Source organism: Mauremys reevesii, linkage group 2, assembly GCF_016161935.1.
Source record: "Mauremys reevesii isolate NIE-2019 linkage group 2, ASM1616193v1, whole genome shotgun sequence".
In the NCBI taxonomy this organism is placed as follows: domain Eukaryota; kingdom Metazoa; phylum Chordata; order Testudines; family Geoemydidae; genus Mauremys; species Mauremys reevesii.
Window position 1 is genome coordinate 84831177 of NC_052624.1, and position 22845 is coordinate 84854021.

The window sequence follows — 22845 nt, forward strand, 5'->3', positions numbered from 1 at the left end:
AAATACTCTCCCGCCCATACCTTTATGGATAAACTGGTCTCTGACAAGCATAGAACAGATCTGTGTCAAAGGATATATTTCTTTTGAGGTGCTGAACACCATCCACTCCCATTGATTTCCTGAGTCAGGAATCTTGTATAAAGGGCACTAAGATGATGATAAAGCCGCAGGTAAGCAATGGTACATTCAGCAACTGTCACTCTGCTGCCCCAATAGATCGCTTAGACAGAAACAGAACAATTGTCTATGCTGAGGATTTGGTACAATAGACGTAACAGAGCATTATCACAATAAGTGTCTCTTCCTGCAATAGACAATAAATGACACTGTATCACATTAATATTTATTTGTCCATAAATGCAGCAGCAAATTTATCTATCAGCAGGAAACCATTATCCTATGACAATATTCTAGTCATGTGACATTAGTTCTTTACTCTGTTATCTATGGGTATTCATCATACTTTGTTTAAAAGAAGCTTGTTCTAATGAATTTACATAATACAATGAATACCACAGATCTGCCCTAGCTCTCTCCCCTGGACACTCACCAGGCTGTTCTTCAGCCCATGTTAACAAGTGGTGGATTTCACATACACAGAATACAGTAGCTTTATAATAACTTCATAGCATCAATCAGAATTCTCAGGTTATAAACACAGATTCCCTGAATCATCACAATGACTAATTCAGAATTATTCAGACCTACTGTCTATAGCTTGCAGCCATCAATAAAGGGAATTTCATGACAGCAGTAGATTGGAAGGATGCCCAATTCCCAAATATTCCAATTGGACAGTCTCACACATTCTTCCTACACTTTGCTATTGGAGGACATCATTACCAGTTCAGGCCATGGCCTTTTGGTGAGTGTTTATGATAGTACCGGTAGAGTTAATAGCAACTCTTAGACAGGAGGAGGGTCTGTGTTTACGCCTTCCTGGAGGATGGCCATTATCTGAGCCTCATGTGGAATTTGAGCTGCCATTTTGGGCTTCATGTTTGTTTCACATGTAATCCTACCCTCCAAGGCCTGGGAGAACTGCAGAAGCAGCTGCTCATCCCCTGGAGGAAATGAGAAGGGAATGCTATATAGTTACTAACTCTGTCTGACCTCAGGAACAGTAGTTCAAAATAGATCAACTCTGCAGTGCTGTGTTGATTGGCTCAGGAGGGAATCATATCTAGCTTTCTTGACTTGACATATTATGTAGGGTTGACAACTTTCTATTTACACAGAACTGAACACCCTTGACCCTTCTTCGAGGCCCCACTCCCTGCTTACTGCCTCCCCCTGTCACTCACTCTCCCAACCCCCACTCATTTTCACTGGGCTGGCTCAAGGGATTGGGATGTGGGAGGGGGTGAGGGCATGGAGGTGCGGGCTGGGGATGAGAGGTTTGGAGTGCAGGAGGGGGTTCTGGGCTGGGGGGTGGAGCCAAGGGGTTTGGAGTATGTGAGGGGGCTCCGGGCTGAGGCAGAGGGTTGCGGTGCAGAAGGGGATATGGGTTCTGGGCTTGGGGGGGTTCTGGGGTGGAGCCAGAAATGAGGGTTTCAGGGTGCAGGAGGGGGCTCGGGGGAGGGGGTTGGGATGTGGGGGGGGCAGGGCTCTGCGTGGGAGGGGTGGGATCCGGTGTGGGGCTGGGGGTGCAGGAGGGTGCTCTGGGCTAGGACCAAGGGGTTCAGAGGGTAGGAGAGGATCAGGGCTGGGGCAGAGGGTTGGTGCATGGCGGGGGTGAGGGCTCCAGCTTGGGCTGTGGGTTCTGGAGTGGGGCTGGGGATGAGGAATTTGGGGTACAGGAGGGTGTTCCAGGCTGGGACCCGTGGGGTTCAGAGGTTGGGAGGGGGATCAGGGCTGGGGTTGGGCTGTTGGAGGGGGTTGGGATGCAGGCTCCAGGTGGTTTACCTCATATGGCTCCCAGAAGCAGTGGCATGTCCCCCCTCCAACTCCTACACTGAGGTACAGCCAGTGAGCTCTGCATGCAGCCCCATCCACAGGCACTGCCCCCGCAACTCCCATTGGCCACAGTTCCTGGCCAATGGAAGCTGCGGAGCTGGCGTTTGGGGCGGGGCCAGCATGTGAAGCCCCCTAGATGCCCCTAAGCCTAGGAACTGGAGGGGGACATGTTGCTGTTTCTGGGAACTGTGTGGAGCCAGGACCGGTAGGGACTTAGCCCCAGCACCAGCTGTGCCGCTCACTGGACTTTTAACGGCCCAGTCGGCAGTGCTGACCAGAGCCGCCAGTTCCCTTTTGGACTGGGCATTCCGGTCAAAAACTGGACACCTGGCAACTCTGATATTAAGGTATGCTGTGCTGATATCAGCTTCTCCTATGTGGCTCTGAAGAGGGAATAACTGAGAAAAATAGGGGTGAATCTCAGAGGATTCCCCAGCCTAGCTTTTTCTTCAGGCTCCTCTGTTAACTTCTAGAAGATAGCTTGTGGGTCGTTATCCTTTGTTGTCATTAGTAATCTTCTCTGCCTGGGGTGGGGTGTGGAGTGGAAGTTGATGCTCACCATTGTATTGATTGGGCTTCAAGACTGTTATTGATGCATCACATGGGACTTTGGCTGAATTTTTGCTGCCAGCATACCAGCTGATCTGTTGCTCAGAAGTAGGCGAGCGCCATCAGTCAGAGCTGATGAGCTTACAGAAATCATGTTAATAATGGTAATGAAAGTGGCAATGATAAGAAATAAATTAATTGTGAGATGATATTTGAGATGCCCTCAGAATTCTGCAGAAAGATTTAACAGCTGCTTTAGACCTTCCAGCGTATTATCCAATGAGTTTAATGGTCAATGGACTTAGAGCATGCTTAGAGTAACTCAAGTGATGAATTGAGACAGTTGTTACCACGCCACATAGAATCTTTTACTGTACCTTTTATCTCCAAGGCAACAGCTCCTTTGAGAGGAATTGACTTTTTTCTGAGTTGCAAACGGCTGCGATTTATGCAGACAGAGTAAGAGCCCAGAGGGATGTGATTTTGATTGACTTCTCCACCATGTGATTTGAAGATAGAGTATAGAGTGGTGTGCTTGGTGTAGTACAAAACACAGGGTCCCTGCCCTGCAGATCTCCTCAGATATCCTGGTTAATGTTGCACTTTAAGGACCTAGAAAGATAGAGAGAGAGACAAATACAGCTGCAAGCTATTCTCTCATGAATCCACTTCTACACATAGATGAAATGAGGGACATTACAGGGGGCTGCTGACATGACATGATATGATGGTGCTCACCATGGTGACTCAGATTAACTGGGCAGTGAGCACACCCAGTGAGAAGCACTCCCTTTTGGTGGGCATGGATCCAAAGGTTGAGGATTGCAAGAGCTGTAAGATTAGACCTGAGTCTGTGTGTATGCACATCTCCAGACTGTGTGAGTGCCGATGGGCCTGAGGAAGCTTGTGTGGTTGAATGGGAATGGGAGGGGCCAAAGAAAGGGAGGCACAGATTGGAGCCCGCCCTGGAGAGCATACAGAAAGGATGGGGATGAGGCAGGAAGGGAACAGAAAGAAGAGGAGGGGAGAAAGGGATGGAGGGCAAAGGGGTAGGAGGAAGGACGAGAGTGCCTGGCCAAGGGGGGATAGAGCAAGGCAGGAAGAGAGGCGAGAGGGTGCTGAGAAGAGTTTATTTGAGGTCAGTAACAGGGAGGAAAGAAAAAACCAAGAAGGGAGAGGGGAGCAAGACTAGCTTCATTATTTGGCAGCAGCCTTTCCTGCCTCAATATTAGGGCCAGGAAAATGATTTGTAACTGTTCAATTGTCAGAATGAAGGTGGATCGGTGTGTGTGTGTGTTACCAATTAAATTGGCTAGAGCAAGGGTGTACTTACAACCAGCATTCAAAGTCACTCTAAATTGGAGGGAGATACTCAGGGGAAAAAAATGGTTTCATTAACTTCTCTGAATCATTAGCAATATTCCTGTATGTGTCCCCTGCTCCATCCAGGGCTAGCAGCCCCTCACCTGCCTCTCTATTTAAGGTTTCTTCCCCCACTTTTGTGTTTCACTCTTATGGTCTAATCATGCAATCTTGATTCAGGCAAAACTCCCATTAATTCTCAAATTAATGGGTACTTTGCCTGAGTAATGACTTAAGTTCTGGACTCTTAGTGCTACTCTTTTAGGGTATGTCTGCACAGCAATGTAAGCCCAGGCTCAAGCCAAACTCCCCTCCTTAAATTCGCACACCAGTTGTGCTAACCTATGGCTCAGACTTAGGGTCCCAGGACCCTGCAGAGCTGGAGGGTCCAAGCCCTTATTAAGGTGGGATCTAGGGTCCAAGCCCCACTGCTTTCCTGTGTGCATGCAGCCCTGGTTTGACTTGGGTCCTCGAAGTCCTCTGGATGTATCCTAGAGTTCCAGGCGGCTGAGGAGCAGAGGAGCTGGAAGTGCCATTACTGCCTGGTTGAGGGTGTTTCCCTTTCCTGCTCTGGCTTCTCCTCGCTGCTGTGTAGCACTTGCCTGGAGCAGGGAGCAAAGCTGACAGATGGGAGGCAGCTCTCAGCTACCAGCATGTTGAGTCATTCCTCTCCCCATCATGCTGAGCTGGGAGCTCTGCCACTCCCTCTCCCTACAGGGAAGCCATTTGTTCCTACTCTGTCTCTTGCTCCCAGGCCCCCCTGCCCTTCCTGGGGCTGTGTGTGTAGAGGCGCCCGGGCAGTGTGATGGTGGTGAGTGGGAGCCAGCACCAAAACTTCCCCCCTGCCTCCCAGGGATCCCTTATCCCTGCCTCCTGGGTTGCAGTAGGGCAGAGATAAGGGATCCCCAGGGGCACTGGAGCACACTGCACCCCAAGCCTGGGGATGCATTTCACTGCTCTGCGGCCAGAGGCAGCTGGGCTGGGGAGTGTGTGGTTTGCCTTTGAAACGTACATTTTATTTCAAATGTCAAAACGGGGGAGGAAAAAAAGAAGAAAAACCAATCAACTAATAACCCCTTCATTGAACACCCCAGTTTACCAATTCAGAATTGCAGAGTTTCATTTTAATAGTTTGACAGCCCTGGAGACTGATGTCCTAGTTATTCTCAGAACAGGTGCACATGGGCAATGTCCTGCCAATGTAACTCAGCCTAGAGGTGGAGAGCCTAGTTCCCAGATTAGATAGTAGTTCAGTATAAAGACTTAGCCAACTGAAGTCATTCTACTCAGACAGCCACTAAAGGAGTTAATAATGCAGTTTATTTGCTCATGTGCTCCTTGTGGGCACCTGAGTCCCATCAGTAGCACCACCACAGAGGGGAAACAGGGTGGGCAGTAGAGTTTTCCCACAGTGCTCTACGTTCCTTGGGCTAGAGTGTTGACATTAGCAGGGGGGTGCTTGGCACTCTGGGATATGGTTATTTTGACTCAGGTCTGTGCACTGCAGTGTGGATGCCAGAACTCTAAGTTCGAGCAAGGGTCAGAACATTCTTAGCCTAGGGTTAAAATGCAATGTAGATGCTCAAGGTTCCCTGACACTGGTCAGCTGACTCGAGTCCCACAAACCCTAGGCTTACATTGCTGTGTAGACTTACACTTAGTCAAGTACTACAGATTCATCAGATAATCAATTGATATATGCACCTGAATTTGGCTCTACCTATTTAAAAAATAAAGACACTTGGTAGTAAATTGTAATACCAGAGCCCATTCAACAGCACTGGAATCAATTTTGTAAAGGACTTTGCTTTTCATCAGTAAATCTCAGTGTGTAAGACCTACATACTAATATTATTTATATATTAAACATAGTACAATTAACTTTAATTGAATGGTACTCTCAACATTAAGAACAATTACTATTCATATTTGTTTCACTTAACAGATTTGTACCTAATTTTGTTGGCAGTGGGTGAACCACTGTACTTTAATTGAAAGTTAGCCATTTCTCAATTCGGACTAAATTGAAAATGACAGATGCTTAAAACTGTAAATACAAACATTAAATGCTTTTTGATCTAACAAACTGATATACAAGCGAAGACATTCAGGGTGACTTTTTGTTGGGTTGCATCACAACTTGCAAAACTTTTCAAACTTCTTGGGTATTATGATAAAGATCCTCTGCATCTTTTCCCCTCTTTCCAGTTGGATGTGTCAATCTCTACTGCCCTGTACATATAAAGTAGTCATCATGATTTTGTCCTTTGCTGAACTTTTCAACTGTTGCCACTGGCAGGGACGGCTCTAGGCACCAGCAAAGCAAGCACCTGCTTGGGGCAGCCCATTTGCAGGGGTGGCAGGGAAGCTGAGAACCCACAGCGGGCTCTGGGAGCTGTAGTCCCTTGGTTAGCTCCCTGCCTATAGAGCCAGCCCTGGAGCAGGGAAAGAACTACATTTCCCAGCATTCCCTTGGCCACTACCAACTGGAAAGGAAGGAGGGGGACCTCATGTGGCAGCCTGCTGTGAGTGGAGAGTTGCACTGTGAATGGTAGGGATACCATATTTTAACATTAAAAAAACAGGACACTCCACGGGGAGGGAGGGTAGCCCTAGCCTGCCACCATCCACTCCCTCCGACTACCCCCCACAGAAACCCCAACCCCCACCCGCTCCCTGTCCCCTGATTGCCCCTTCCCGGGACCCCTGCCCCTAAATGCCCCCCAGGACCCCACCCCCTATCTAAGCGCCACTGGTCCTTGCCCCCTGATTGCCCTCTCCTGAGACCCCCCCCAACTTCCCCTCTAGGACCCCACCCCCTACCTGTCCCCTGACAAACCCCTGGGACTCCCATGCCTATCCAACCGCTGCCTGTCCCCTGACTGCCCCCCCGAACCCCTGACCCATCCAACCCCCCTTCTCCCTGCCCTTGACTGACCCCCAAACCTCCACCCCATCCAACCCTCCCTTCTCCCTGTCCCTTGACTGTCGTTCCCACCCTGGAACCCCTACCCTTCTCCAACCCCCCAACCCCCATACTGTGCCACTCAGACCAGCTTGTCTGGCACCGCGCAGCACCAGACATGCTGCTGCATACATGCTGCCATGTTCCCCCGCAGAGCCCACAGCCCCCGCCCCCAGCACCTGCCTTCCAGATTTGAACACCTCAAAATTCAGGAGTGCTCAAGCTCAGTTTGGGCAGCTGTTACTTCATTTCTCCCAAATCAAATATACTGATCCACTGTAACTTGCTGTAGAAAAAGTAGGATAAAATTGAGCAAGAAATGCTTCCCAGTGGTTATTAGGACTGGAATTGCTATTTTCAACAGCCATTGCCTTTTTGTTTGTTTGTTTTGTTTGTTTAAAAGGAAGACCGTGATATTGCATTGGCAAATTCCCCGTAGAAAGAAAGAGTGGAACAAAAGAATAATAAAGGCACCTGAACTTTTCCTCATTTATGGAGGACAGTCTTATAATATGCATCCAGATATCCTCCAATCACACAAGCTGAAAATTGTTCCACTTTACTGCAGCTCTGTAACCATATGGGACCCAATCCTGTCTGTGTTCTGTGCACATCCAAAATTCCTGCTGAATGACCTGACCTGGGAATAAGTTACCAGTGACCCAGGGCTGCGGCGGAAGGAGGGTGCGGGCGGGCGGGGAGCCCAGGCTGGGGTGGCAGGAGGTGTGTGTGGGGGCACTGGTGGGGAGAAGGGGAGAGCCCAGGGCTGGGGCAGCAGAGGTGGGGAGGGCACTGGTGGAGAGGAAAGGGGGAAGCCCAGCGCTGGGGCGGCAGGGTGTGTGTGTGGGGAGAGCCCAGGCTGGGGTAGCATGGGGATGGGGAGGGGGGGAAGCCCAGTGCTGGGGCGGCAGGGTGTGTGTGTGGGGAAGGGGGAAGCCCAGTGCAGGGGCAGCATGGGGATGGGGGCCCTAGGGCTGGGCCCTAGGGCTGGGACGGGGGGCAGCCAAAATTTTTTTTGCTTGGGGCAGCAAAAATCCTAGAGCTGGCCCTGGCCACTGGCATCTAAATACATTTCAAAATTCAGTTTGACTCTTTTCCCAGTGTCTAGCAAATTTCCTTAAAATATGAGACAGTGTTTGGGAGCTTTGTTATTCCCAATGGATTCCCGTTTATTTAGGATACCACACAATAGACCGTCATTTCTCAACTCCATTTATGAACAAACACTTTGACGTGCTTTCTGCATTTACACAACCTCTTTTGCAGCCATGTGCATTTATCATTAAACATCAGTAATGTGTCCTCTATACCAGTATTTACCTGTACTTTTTATAAGCTTGGAGAAAACTGATGTTACAGTGTATTCTGTGATTGGCAAGTGTATGTAGAACCCAACTATGTACTTTATTTTGGAGGGAGACGGACAAGTTACTGTCATCTGACACCCTAAAGTTTCTCACGCAAGAAGGAGTAAATCCAGTCTTCTGAAGATCTAGCTCAAATGATTATTATTAAACACACAAATTTCCCCTCCTCTGCCCATTGTTTGGTACTATCTGGATGTGGTTTATTTTCTGAGCTAGAAATTATATCAATCATCTGAGCAATAGGAGACCCTAGGGATTTTGATTACTATCAAAATATTTTGAGATAGCTATTTTTATTAGCTAACATGCCATCTCCTGATGGTATTTACCCCCCTCCATACAGTAAGCACTTTCAGAACTAATCCAGAGCTGGGGTGGGGGGAGTCCTTCATTGTCACAAGCCTTAGCAGTCAGTACCGCTCTGGTACTTGTGGCTGTGAAATGCATTTCATGCCTCATCTGTTACCTAAATGAGATGTGAAAGCAGTTCACACCTCGTTTACATTTGTGCTGTTTTATAGAACAGGATAGACACAGTTCCACTGAAAGTAATGGAATGAGGTCACCTACCCAGTTCTCTCCTTGGATTGAATCCATGCGGCCTGATCCTCTCAGTTCACCAAATTGAAAATGAATCCGTCTCTCTGAGGCCAGCTGCAATGAAATACCATCAGTAGTTGTCTATATTTTACAAGGGAAGTAGGCTGTTTACTGGAAAGAAAAAGTTAGCTATGCATTTATATTACATATATGGGAAATGAGGGATTCTGTCTGGATTATAGGTAACATAATCAATGTGGACAAGCATGAAAAATAACCAGCCTGATTTGGGAGGCTAGGGAAAAAAAAAAGATGCAAAGAAAATAGTGTCTCTTGGTTACTTGCCATCTCTTTTATGGCTGTGTGTGTGTTGGAGTTTGGACAATTGCAATAATGCACCTATACGGCAAAGTTTGGTTCAAGATTAGAACATTTTTTTAAGTCCGAGGTGTATTTGGTCTGAGGTTCTGGTTCAAACCCATCTCAGTAAACTCTAGGTATTTAAGCTCCAGAGACCTGATTCTCCTTTGCCTTGTCCCTTATGTAGTCATTCACACCTTTGCAAAAGGAGCACCGTTCTGATTTTGCCTTGCTTTTTACACCCCCTTTGCATGCATGTAAATAATTGACAAGGGAGGGGGAGGATCAAACCCTAAGTTTATAATTGTAAAGACTCAACCACCTTCATTCCTTCTTCTTTTTATTTCTTTAAATAAAGACTTTGGTGTCTGAAAATGAATTAATAAAAATAAAGTAAGTTCTTGTGATGGTCTCATTATAAAATTCTATTAAGTTAAGAAAAAAGGACTTTTAGCCAGAAAAAGTGAACTGTGAATAAATTATATCAAGGCTACATTAAAACTCCATGTAGAAAGTTATAATGCTGCAAGAGGAGCATTTCATTGAAGAAAATATGCTAATTCTTGTAGTTTGAGAACAACTCCTCCTCTCCCTCCTTGAAAAATTAAAGTTTATAACTCCTCAAGGAGTCTTCTACAGCTGGCTGGGAACTAACTTCCTTTGCAGTAGTTTCATTTCTTTTCAATTTATTTCATGTCATCAGTTGAGATAGGTCTAGAATTGAAGCCAGGATAGAAATACATGAGCTCTCATGGTGCCTACTAAATCTGACCTCACTGTATACCCCATGGAACCTGGGGGAGAAAATCCCTCCCACCCCCACACCCCCTTTAAATGTCCTCTTCAAATGTTTGGGACACTGTGTTTCTGACTGATCTGGGTCACTTGTCTTTTTTCGGTCCATCCCTGGTGGAAGGTAGGGGTTGAGATTAGAGAGGAAAATGTAGGTGATTTTTCTCCAGAATCAGAGATGTTACTAGTTTTTTGCTTTCCCGGGCCCTCAGTGTCTTGAACTGGAGATGTGAATGATTCTCAGTTTATTAACTCATGGTCTGACTCAGAGCCCACTAAAATCAATGGAAATGCCCATTGGCTTTGCTAGGCATTGGATCACCCCCCAACCAACCAGATGTAGGTTTGGATCTATAATAAATGAAATAAACAGACAAACTTAACAAAAAACTTGACTGAACTGGTGAACTTTTCACAGTGTTGTTTTGGGAACATACAAAGCACACAAGACTGGATCAGACCAATGGTGCATTTAGTCCATTATCCTTGTCTCCAGTAGTAGCCAATAGCAAATGTTTCAGAGGAGGATGTAAAAACTCCATAATGGATAATTTTGTAATAATGTGTCTGGAAGGGAATTCCTTTCTAACTCCAGGCAGTTAAGGGTTGGCTTCTGTCCTGAAGCATGAATATTCATAACCTTTATAATTTATGAATAGCTTTCTTAATATTCCTGTCAATTTCTTGAGCTCTACGAAGATCTTTGAGTTGATAACATCTTGGAGCAGTGGCTTCCACAGGTTAATTTTGTGTGTGACAGGCACCCTTTTGCCAGCACATTAGGGATTGAACCAGGAACATCCAGAGCTAAAAGCATGAGCTGTTACAACTTGAGCTAAAGAAACAAGCCTCTATAGCTAGCAGACATAACTACTCATGTCATCTAGATCGCACTGGGGGACCTGTAACACACATGCTCACCAATGATGGTTTACATGTTCTTGCAGTGAAGCTATCACGAAACCTATTAACAGAATTTTGCTCAGCTATACAAATCATTATTTTATTGCCTTTACTGTATGTGGGAAATGCACACAAAGCTCCCTCTTTGTATTTTTATGCTTTCTCTGCTGGCATTGTGAAAGAACTGAATTACAAGCAGAGGTGTGCACATTTTTGCTGACATCATCAGTGACACCAGTGCATAAACAAGGAAGCAAACAAAACTAGTTTGGCTTAGAATAGAAATATTACTGGCCAAATGGAAAAGGACAAAATCTGTCAAGGAAGTAGTATTATTTCCAGGCTTCACAGGGGGTATTGCAAACAGCTAAGAGTGAGAATAAACACAATGAAAACTAAAAATATTGGTTGGCAGCATCAGTGTCCCTTTAATGTTTGCCTGCTAGTGTTGAACTGCTAGATGAAATGCCAGCAGCCTGTAGAAAGTGTGCAAAGCTATAAAAGCCAGAAGGGATTTCCTGTGCATGAAGTGCAAATTGGTGTCTGTGCTGGAGGAAAAGATTGGAGGAGCAAGCTGAGATGCAACTGAGAAGCTGAGGAGTTCCCAGACAGCCAGGTTTGGGAAACACCAGTACCCCAGGTTCAAGATAAAATGGAGCTGGCCAGCAAGGAATTGGAGAGAAAGGAAGTCAGAGAGGAGGACTGGTGGTTTGTATCCACCAGAGGCAAGAGGTGAAGGTGGCATTTTACATGGCTGAAGATAGATTAGGATGAGCAGGATGTGGTCTCCAGAGAGAAGAGAAACAGGAGGAATACCACCTAGTCTGAAGTTTCAAATTGATACCAGGTCCTCAATGTTAAAACTATGAAAGATAGCTCTTGAGATCCAGCAGGTCCAAGGGAATGGAGAGATGTATTGGGGGGCACGTGGATGGCAGCTCAGCCCAACCTGTAAGAAAATCAAGCTTTCCCACGAAGAGTTCTCTAACCATTCAAGGAAGACAAACATGGAGAGTCAATATTCAGAAGAATTGAAAGAACATTCTGCAAGGGACAGGCAGACAACAGGACAGTGTGTTGCTTTCCTTGAGCCAAGACACAAGACGTCACTCTAAGATTGGCTAGTCTTCTTAAGTCAATGGGCAAGGATACATTGGTGATGGTTCATGTCAGCACTAATGACACTGTTCATGGGATATCTTGAAGATAATTAATGACTTGAGAGAACTTGGAAGTATGTTGAGGAATAATAATGTTCAAATGATTTTCTCTGAGATTATTCCTGTCCCATGAGTTAAAGACAGGAGGCAGAAGGTTCTGGAAGTGAACCGTTGGCTAGGTAAGTGGTGTAGGGTGCAGGGCTTTGGTTTTGTGGAACATTAGTCCACCTTCTATGGGGAAAGGTGGCTATATAGTTTGAATGACCTCCATTTCAGTAGAAGGGCAACCAAACTCCTATGGGACAGGCTGGCTAGAGTAGTCAGGAGGGAGTTAAACTAATAGCAAAATGGGAGGATAAAAAGGGATGTTGAGAATAAAATTAATCCAGGAACCAAAGGACATGAAGAGAAGAAATTATTGAATTGCCTATTCATCAATGCTAGGACTCTGGGTAATGAACAAGAGGAATGGGAATTGCTCATTTATGAGCATATATTTGATACAGATGGTATTACTGACACCTGATGGGATGATTCACATAACTGGAATGTTAAAATCAGTGGTTATAACCTATTTTGGAAGGATCGAGTGGGCAAAAGGGGAGGAGGAGTGGCTATCCCTCACGCTGCAAAAGGGGCAGGTGTCTGAGATGGGGGGTGAACCGTGCCAAGAACACGCCCGTGCTCATGGCTCTGTGAAGGAGCTGCCAACTGATATCCCTGGCGGGCTTTGGGACCCGGGTGGAGTATAGGCTGACCCACCGGGGTTCCTCACATGCCAGAGGTGGTAGGAGGTCCCACCACTTCATGTCGGGATGGGACATGACAGTGAGGATGTGAAAGGTGTGGAGCACGAGCATGTACAAATGTTTCCTTGGTGTAGTCTGGAAACGAGATGGCTGCAATTTGTGCAGCCGGCTCACAGTGAAGGGGTGGGATGGCCAGGTGGGTCCCTGGGGCAGGGGCCTGATTAAAAGGTCCAGAGGGCCTGGGGTGTAGGGTGGGCAGGGAGTGCCCTCTTGCAGGACCTGGTCGAAGTAGGCCCGAGCAGTGGCCAATAAAGCGGCCCTCACCTCCTGAAGTACACGCCGGGGAGTATGAGGGCCGGAGAGCCCCATGGCATCAGCAAGTCTCCCCGGTTGTAGTCCAGGAGGTCTCCAAGTCTGGTGACTTCTGCCAGGACCAGCCTCTGTTGCACCGAGTGGGACTCCACCACCTGTGCACAGAGCTGGGGGTTGTGAAACGGGTTACGCGAGGAGATCCACCCCCTCAGTGGCCACCATGGACCTGGTTGCTGAGACCAGTTTCCAGGTCTGCAGGAGGTCCTGGTAGAAGACCGGCAGCCCGGAGAGGTCTCGCAGGAGATCTTTTGGGTAGGCCCTTCAGCCTTTCGGAGAAAGGTACACCATGGTCCAGTGGCTGAAAGTTGAAGCTGAAGAGATTTGGGGTGGCTTTAATTTGTGTGTCCGTTGGAGTCTCTTTTATAGGCATCTTCCTAGGGGAATAATGCCATACAGACAGTGTTTCTAAGGACATGCTGATTCTCCTCCTACTTTCCAGATGACCATGCCCCTGGTCAGTGTGTGAGAATTCTGACCCAGATCCTCAAAGGTATGTAGGTGCCCAACGGCCAATGGGAATTAGGTGCCTAAATGCCTTTTAGAAGCTGGGCCTCTGTGTCCAGTGGCGTCTCAAGCTCCTACGGGGCTAAATGCATCTCATCTGTACTGACCATTTTCTTTGTATTTTGCATTGTATTCACTTCATTGCTAATGAAACACACACAGTGGTTTAACACCATGATTTCTCTCCTTCTCCCTTTTCCTTCTGCCCATTTCTCTCTCCACTTTTGCTTCTTTTCTTAATATTTTCCCTTGCAAGGTAAGCCTCATGGAAATATTCTTGGAATAGAATGTTCCTTTCAATATATATTTGGAAACATTGCAGAAACAAGCTTCTTGCAGCTTTTTCGTCGATGTGGAAAAATCTGTAAGGACAAATTATAGTGTGTGGATTCACTGGATGTGTTTTCAGTGAACCTTGCAGGATCAAAGGGTGGGAGTTTCTATTTTTAAAATGAACCATTTGTCAGTCCCTGAAACAACTGAGACATTCAGTGCATTTTGTAGGTAAAAGAGGGTCAAAACACAGAGCCTCTTGCCCTCCCCCCCAATAGAAGCTGAGCTCTTACTATGTTCTGGGCTCCTATCCTGTGCACCATCATTGACTTATTTCTATACATTTTCTGAACATCAGTGGGGAAGACGTGAAACTCTGTGTGGCCTGTGAATTAAATTCTTTGCTAATGCATGCCCTTTGCAACCTCATTGACTATGCAGAACAATTTATGGTAATGAACCAGTGGAGGCACATGGGTATGTAAGTCAGCTGAGAATTTGTCCACTGGCTCCAAACTCTAACTAAGGTCATCCTCGTGAGAGCGATATGTAGATCGGTTTGGAGGTAATGAGGGGGTAATTTGAAATTAAAACCCAGGATATGGTTCTGAATAATTTCTTTTTATCGCTGAATTTTACATCCTTCAGATATTTGTAGGTAGTTATATCTCACCTTAGTCACTGTTCAGCCAAGCTATACATACTGAGTTCTTTTAATTCAGCCTCCTACAGTATGCTAATCCATTTACAAGTTTCTGACAAATCTTGTCTTTGAAGTTGTTGCAGTTTGATCTAGCTCACAAAATCAACTCTGGAACAGATTATTCCTCATCCTCTTTGAGCTTTTCCGCAGTTCTAGCGGTTATGTATATGTGCGGTACACGAGCTAGTTCAATGTCATGAAGGAATTAGTTTGAGAAGATTCTTCAGGTGAGAATGAAGGTCAAAAAGTAAGTAATTAACTGCCTATCAAAGAGATGATGTAAGGTCCAGGGTGTGTCACACCAAGAATTTATTTAGGGTCCTAGCTCTTTGTTTCTAGTCTCCAGTTTTCAAGGAGGTCCTCTAGTGTGTTTGGACACCGTGGGACCCATGCAACATTGTGGAAGCATTGCTCATGCCACTTTCATGTACCCAGTCTGCTTACTCAGGACTTCAAATCAGTATAAATAGGCAGAGCTGAGATCCTCACTGAGGTACTAAAAAGCAGGCCCATTGGTATAAATTCCACGAGCAGCACTCCAACATCATAGGCTGCGTTGGCAGCTGCAGTATCATGGGAAGAATGGAGTAGAGTGAGGAGACAGAAAAAGGAAGCAGGAGGTGAAAAAGAAGGAAGTGAGGTTCTTCTAGAAGGAAAATATGGAGAGGAAGATGGAGGAGTGGCAGAGACGTACAGATATTGGAAGCAAGGGGCGGGGGGAGAGAGAGAGAGACACCAGTGTGTGGCCTAGCAAAGGAAGAGAACCTGACTACTGAGCTAAGTAATTCTTAATTCTATCTGGGGGAAAAGCTGTGTTTTTCTGTGGTGTAAAGGACACAAAGAAAGCGGCTTTGTTTGTACAACAGAAAGATGTGCCTAAAACCTGGGAGCGGATAGGCTTAAGTTGCTCCTAGCCTCCGATGAAGCTTTCTAAGTTTGACTTGGCACAGAAGGCTTCTAAAATGACTCTGAGGTAAAGCAGTCCCCTGGCTGGTAGTCAGTATCTCCTCCCTAAGTCATCCATTTCAAAGGAGCCACAAAAAGCTTATACTGCAAACCTTTTTTCCTGCTGATTCCCATTCATTGGAGTAGAGAGGACATGTGACTGCATAGAATGATTTGTTATATTACCCTCCTTGTGCTCTACTCTGTCTCAGAGGTGGATGCTCTGCTACTCAGGAAGCACCGGATGAAATTTTTTTTTTCAAATAAACAGAGAAAAGGATGATTGTCTTTTGAAGTTTCAGGAATTTAAAGGTCTCATTCTAAGGATCGCATATACTTTGGAATCAATGAAAGTCAAGGCCCTGGAAACTGTCCCATCTGTTCTTCTAAGTATCAGCAGCTGCATGTAGGCAGCACCCTCAACTAACATCTGAAATGTCACATCCATTATCACAAGTCTTGTTGTCCAAATGAATCACGTAAGCTGACAGAATACTGAATAGCAGATACGTTTTCTTTTTTCTTTTTCTTTTTGGCTAAAGAAACATGTTCCATCAACAAGTTGCCTGTTCTCATGTGTGTCAAATTTTTTTATAAGATTACATTTTATTTTTGTTTTTGTTTTAGAAGAAGGTTGAAGTGATGAGAATTTATTCATGGTGTGAGACAGATATTAATAGAATTTGAACAAAAGCCCATCAACAGGATTTGAACAATTTTTGTCATAAGTGTTGTGTGTAATCCTGTTAGTACTGAGAGTCAAAAATATAGGTGGTGTAAGAATATTATGTAAACAATTGAAGCCAGATAGACATTTAGACCCAGAGAGGGAGAGAAAGCTCAAGCAATTTCAGCTGGACAGAGATGCTACAGCACTATGAAACCAGACAATTATTTTCAGATCTCCTTACAAATTACCGTGTAATGGTATGAACAGACTTGGAGGCACCTGAAACGAACCTTTGCACGGAGCTCCAAGACGGAAGGGGCATTCCTGTTCTGGGTTGATCTGATGTCAATCTTTAAATAATCACTTCTTGCATCTGTCCTTTCTGAATTTAAAACAACTGCTACCTGCTGGTGCCGCTTTAAGTGCCTGCATTTTTAAGTACGCAGAGGCCCAGTTTCAGACCTCCAGCTTCCTATCATTACACCTCACTGACCTTAATATCTCTGCCTACAGAAGTGATAAAGAGAGGATGTGCTTCTGTTGGCCCCTGCTCTCTGAACTGAAATATTGAAACTTTCATTTTGTCAGTGAGAAAATCCTTGCTACACACTCTGGTATCTCTGACCTCATATTTTGTTACTGGACTGTAATCTCATCTTTCTTGGGTCACCAAAAGCTCCAAGGCCACCTTTGCACCAGGGGAATATGATATATCAATAAAAGGCAGCCTCCAAAAGTTGGAACATCATCCCCTGACAAAAGCTTCCCTTGTATAATGGACAAAAACATGAAGGTCAGCTACCACCAGTGTCCCGAGAGCAGTAGCAGCCCTCTTACCCAGTGTCCTTAGCCAGCTTGCACAGTATTTCTGGTTAATTAGCCCAGAGAGCAGTTTTATAATTAGCAATTTCCATTTTAACACGGCATAGTGCTGAAGGGCACAGTTTTCACTTACAGTTCATTCCCAGTTGAACAGTGATAATTCTGCTACTTCGAAATCATCATGCCTTTTTTATATAGTACAAAAACACTGCCAGCATTTCATTTAGAGTACAGCTCTGTCATAATTTATTTAGCCTCCAGAGTCAGTTTACCCAGTTCTTTCTCTCTTTCCTTTCTCCCTCCCCTCCCGCCTTTAAGTCTGGACACAGAGAAAGTCATAAATCATGAGCTTTTTATATTAATAGGGAGACCCTTATTCAAACTCTTTTTAAAAAAAAATCAGTGCTAGTAGTGGATTCGGTGCATTACATGGACTCTTGCTGTGAAAGGATTCATTAACTTGAGTCTTAGTGTATATGAAAACAAAGTCTTATAACAATGGCTAGCTAGGTCTTTGACTTAGTGCCCTACAGAGTTCTCAAAGCGCATCTGCCACTCATCTGTGCCCTCCAATTAATATCAGTCTTTCCCTTGCTTTATTTTATTTACACTTTTTGTTGTTGTTGTGGTTATAATGTTTAGGGGGTTGATGTCAAAAGCCTCATTTTTGTATAATTTCAAGAATCTGCCTAGAATATCTTACTTTGGGCAAAATAATAAGAAAATTCCGCTTTGGAAAGCAATGTGTAGTTTATTTGGTTACTAACTGCCTTCTGGGTGAGCCAAATCCTGAAGTCCCTACTCAGGTAAAGCTTGCACCTGAATCAAGATAGCAGGATCGGGCCTTCTGCTAATGGAAAAACCAGGGCTAACTCGATAGAATGTTTTATTTCTTTGCGTGGATTGCATTTCCTGTCATGTCAGTTGAATTATTCTTCCTGCTTCCTCAGCTGAAATGGTGCCAAGTACCAGGCTCTGCTGAATCACTACATGGGTGCACAGTGGGTGAGGGCATGAGGAGACATCCGCTCCCTTCCTCTGTTTTGGCTGCACAAATATCGGCACAAACACTTTTCCAAACACCTGTGCATGTAGCTTATAGATTCTAATGGTGGAGTCTGTCTTCATGCTGCTATTATTTCTATTAGAGAGGCCTCAGCAGAGATCAGGCCCCCATTTGTGCTAGGTACTGTAAAAACACCTAGTAAGAGACCCTCCGTGCCCCAAAGAGCTTACAATCTAAATAGACAAGCTCAACAAAGGTTGGGAGGGGAATGGTGTGTTAATCTGGATGGAATATATGAGCCCAAAGAGTCAAAGGTGTTAACATGACCCTGAAACTGTCCCTTGTTTTAAACAAGGTTTGGGGTTTGTTGTCGACACCTCAGCCTGCTTAATACTATGGCAAACGCGTCATTAAATATCCTTTGTATCTTTTATTAAAGATACAGAGGGGGAAAAAAGTCAAAAACAGTTGAAGCATTTGAAACGTAAAGTACTAAATAAGTCTTTCACTTTAACCACAACCCTTGTACCCTTTCTTGTTAGTTGTAGAAAGTCTTTTTATGGAAAAACCCTCCAATCTGACAGTTTTTAGATGATATTACAGATGATAATAGCTGTCCTTTTGGGGCAAAAGAGAAAAAGTTAATTGAAGCGGGCTGGAGATGTTGTCGCTGAAGTCTGATCCAGTTTCCTAGAAGACAAAATAAGACAAACACGCACACAAGGGAAGAGAAAATAACAGCTAAAATAGACAATCCAGTTTCTGTATCTGGTGTTGCAATCTCACAGCTGGAAAAACACAGGCACAGCACACTGTCTTATCAGCCATGCTAAGACCTGGCAAACTTGTACCAGCATAGGGTTGTTTTGGGCATTGCTTTTGGCTGCCTCTCTGGTCACAGGCTCACAGCAGTGCAAACTTGGCAGTCTTGGCTGGCTAAGACAGACTCTTATTAGATAGAAGAAATAAGGTGAGGAAGGACAAGGACAAGGGAGGTAGAGACAAAATCTCATATCCCAGGTTATGTTTGGGATTTAGCCACAGCCAGGGGAGGTGACGGTGTCATCTGGTCCCTCTCTTGGTCCAGTCTAGTCAGGACATCTCTCAGGATCAGGATGACAAAGGCCTAATGGTGTTGTGCTAGAAGCCAGGGTCTCGGGTGTGGGTGGCAACCCTGATGATGAAGCTTGCTTCTTCACTTTCTTTCCGTAAGCCAGTGTTGCATTCACTTTTCCTTCTTATTTTTTTCCAAACGTCTTTTCTTTTAAGGACCTCAAAGAGAGTAATGAGTGGAATAGGTCATCCTCTCATTATTTTGTCCATAAATTAAGCCTAATTTCTGACTCACTAGTTTTGGTTCATTTATTTCCAGTCTCACACTTCCCTTGTTAACCAACATGATCTTAACATGATCCTTCAATTATATTAGGAGGGCTTTTTGTTTGCCTGTCTGTCTCCCTTTGGCACCTTTCCCCCTCAACATTTATCATTGTGTGTCTGAAACATTTTGTAAACTTTTATCCACTTTCCCACAGTTGAGCTCACAATTAGGGTAAATTTGTAGACCCAGTTATTACAACAGGAAACAGAGGCACAGAGAGGTGAAGTGACTTGCCCAAGGTAACAGAGTAGGTCTGTGGCAGAACCAGGAGCGGAACCCAGGTACCTTAATTCCTGTGCCCTGTCCGATAGCCCACACTGCTTCGCATGTGCCAACGCAGGTGCTAATGCTTGAAAATGAGTGCACAGGTGTGTTGCTCATTCACCAAAGCCGTCTGTGTTGAGGCCTACAGACCTGGAAAAGTAAATGAAAGGGAATGTTCAATGGAAAGGCTTAAATTGTGGTTACAAAATCTGGGCCATGGTTTTGAACTTCAGGCCTGGTGGGGGGGAATGAACGAGAGCAGTGCTGTGGTTCATTATGTCTCCAGCCTTTATTCAGGGGATCACCGCTGATCAGGTCTTTGTTTCAGGAAGGGCTGCAGAAACAAAGGAATGCATCTAGATAAACAAAGAAACAATGAGTGTGGGAATAAAATGTGAAGCCCTTCTTGAGCCATTGTGTACATTCAGAGCATCGTCCTCCCCCACCTCCATCGCATGAGGATGTACAATATGAGGGAGAGGGCCATTAGACCTGGTTTCACTCCACTTGAAAAAACACATGTACTGAATAACTTTATGCCAAGCTGTTGTGAAAATTCACAATGTTCAGGAGCCAAGAATATGCCTCAATTCCTAGGTGCGTGTGTGCGTAGGTGGGCTAGTGGTGTCACATTGGGCTGTCGTATAAAGCATCAAGATACAATAGTGAATCTAAGCCTCTTAAATGAATTGTTTTGTTTTTGCACATTGCCTGCTAGGTGCACCTGTGCTTCCTTCCCTTCTCTAGATGATATATGTGTTTGTTTTCTTATTTAATATTCAGCACATCAGGCACAAGAAGAGGGGAGGAGAAAATAGATTTTTAATGTCTGCTCTGGTCTAAATCTTAAGAGTAAGAGCATTACACACTGGAGCCATGAAGAGACCAGGGAATAAACACACTTAAACTCACATAATAAATGGAGCTAGTGGCTCCAAATAAATGGCTGCAAGCAGGGAGTCTCCCATACTGCACCCAAGTGCACTGCCAACGGCACGACAGATGTACACTGCATGAACAGGTGCAAATGTACTTCTGAGAAACAGGGGGATTTTCTGATGTCTCTGTATCCATAATACACTCACCCCAAGGTGCACATATACAGCTATTATGTATTTTAGGTTCTCTTGTTACTGCTGCCTGTGGAGCTATTGTACTGAAGCAGGTGAACGTACCGTATTTTCCGGCATATTAGATGACTGGGCGTATAAGACGACCCCCTAATTTTCCAGTTAAAACATAGGTTTTGGCCTATACTCGCCGTATAAGACTACCCCCCCTTCTGAGGCTGAAGGACCCACCACCGAAGACCCGGTAGGGAACCGCCCAGTGAGTACACCCCCCACCCACATCCTGCCCCCCCTCAGAAACCACAACCCATAACCCCCCCCTGCCCTGCTCCTTGTCCCCTGACCACTCCTTCCCAAGACCCCCAACCCTAACTCCCCCCCAGGACCCCACCCCCTGCCAAACTTGCCCCGCTCCCTGTCCCCTGACTGCCCCGACTCCATCCACCACCATCCCAACAGACCCCAGGAACTCCCACGCGGCGCCTACCCAACCCCCCCTTCCCCATCCCCTGTCTGCCCCCCCAGAACCTCTGCCCGATCCAACCCCTCCTCCCCCACCCCAGTCCCAGCCCTGGCCCTGGCCTCTTACCCCTGCCGGGGGCCAGGGTCGGAGCCGCAGCCGCGGGGCCCGGCTCCCTGGGCCCGGCCAACACCGGGACCGGCGCCGCAGCCACGGGGCCCGGCTCTCCTGGTCGGACCCGAGCCGCAGCCACGGGGCCCGAGCTGGGCCAGGTCCGAGCCACGCAGGTGGGACCAGCCCGAGCCGGGGGTGCTTGGCTGGGACCAGGCTGGGGGGCTTGGCCAGGGCCAGGAGGAGCCATCCCGCCCCCTCCCCCACACGCCCGGCTTACCTGCCCGCTCCTTTTTTCAGGCTTCCCACGAACATTTGATTTGCGCGAAGCCGGGGAAGGGGAGGAGAAGGAGGGCGGAGCGTTCACGGGAGCGGTGTCATCTATTAAGCCTGCTCGGATTGGCTGAGTCAGAGAGGCGGGCTATTACAACCTTTGCCAATCCGAGCAGGCTTTGTATGCATTAATAGAATACACCAGTGAGACCCCTCCCAGGATTGGCTCAGCCGAAGCTGTTTATACCCGGCGTATAAGACGACCCCCGATTTTTGGGGGTTGTTTTTTAGTTTAAAAAGTCGTCTTATACGCCGGAAATTACGGTACCTAGAAGCTCATAAAGGCAGTCGAGTCCATCACGGGCTGCCCAGGGGTTGCATGAGTTGCACTCGTACCAAGCAAAAGCGATGAATGTTGTGGAGGGGAAGAAAGGGATACGTGGTAAAATGCACCTTCACATCCTAAGCAAATGGATACTTTTTCTTTGTTTGCTGGCATGAAGTGTCAGCTTGGTCAAATGAACCAAATTGCCTCTTGGCAGCAGCTACCATAGATACAGGCAGAGACTTTGCCCTCCACAAGGGAAGTTAAGAAACTACATCAGAAACTGTTTCTTAAAACTCAAGCTCTAAAAGGAAAATGAAATAAAAACCTATTATATTTTTCCTTACAGCGATGGTTTTGAACACTAGAGTAATGGGGTCCTCAGGTTTAGGTCCATTAATGCAGAGTATTTTTTAAAATTTTCAGTTGAGTTTTACGCTATCTTCCTATGCATGGCCCAAAGGCGAGGGCATTGAGATGCAAACTGTCCAGCTTCCATGTGCTTGGAGGGAGAGGAGCCAACATGGTACGCAGTTGCTGCTTCTCTTAAGCCCCCAGATGCCCCTCTGAACTTATTCCATGTTCAGTTCTCCAGGGGGGTTCTTGTGAATGGAGGTAGGTAGCAGCAGCTCTTTGTAGCATGCTTCCTTCAGGACCCCATGGATTCCTGTATGAAAAATGATCAAAGTCATCAAAGCAGCACGGACTCCCATGGCGTCCCCTTCTACTGCATAGCTGGGAGTGTTCATCCATTGCATTCATGGCTCCTGAAGGAGCCATGCAGGCAGGACCCGTGGACAAAGGCTTTGATATCCATGGAGATGGGCTCTGATTTCTCCAAGAGATTCTGGGGCTCTGCCTGATATGGGATGTGCTCTGAGACCTTTCTGTGAGGCTGGAAACTCCTCCTCTGTATGGAGAATGGTTCCACCTTTTCAGAGTCATTGATGTTTTCATTTTCAC

The 22845-nt window shown here is 46.0% G+C and overlaps 1 long non-coding RNA gene across 1 annotated transcript; it reads right to left on the reverse strand.

Annotated features, from left to right (window-relative positions):
- Positions 1–13: 13 nt before the first annotated feature.
- On the reverse strand, positions 14–21662 carry LOC120398529. The gene is made up of 5 exons (XR_005594501.1): positions 21565–21662; positions 19665–19793; positions 8770–8853; positions 2883–3117; positions 14–304 (listed from the first exon to the last, which is right to left on the reverse strand). It is a non-coding gene; the product is annotated as an uncharacterized LOC120398529 (long non-coding RNA).
- Between the last annotated feature and the right edge of the window lie 1183 nt (positions 21663–22845).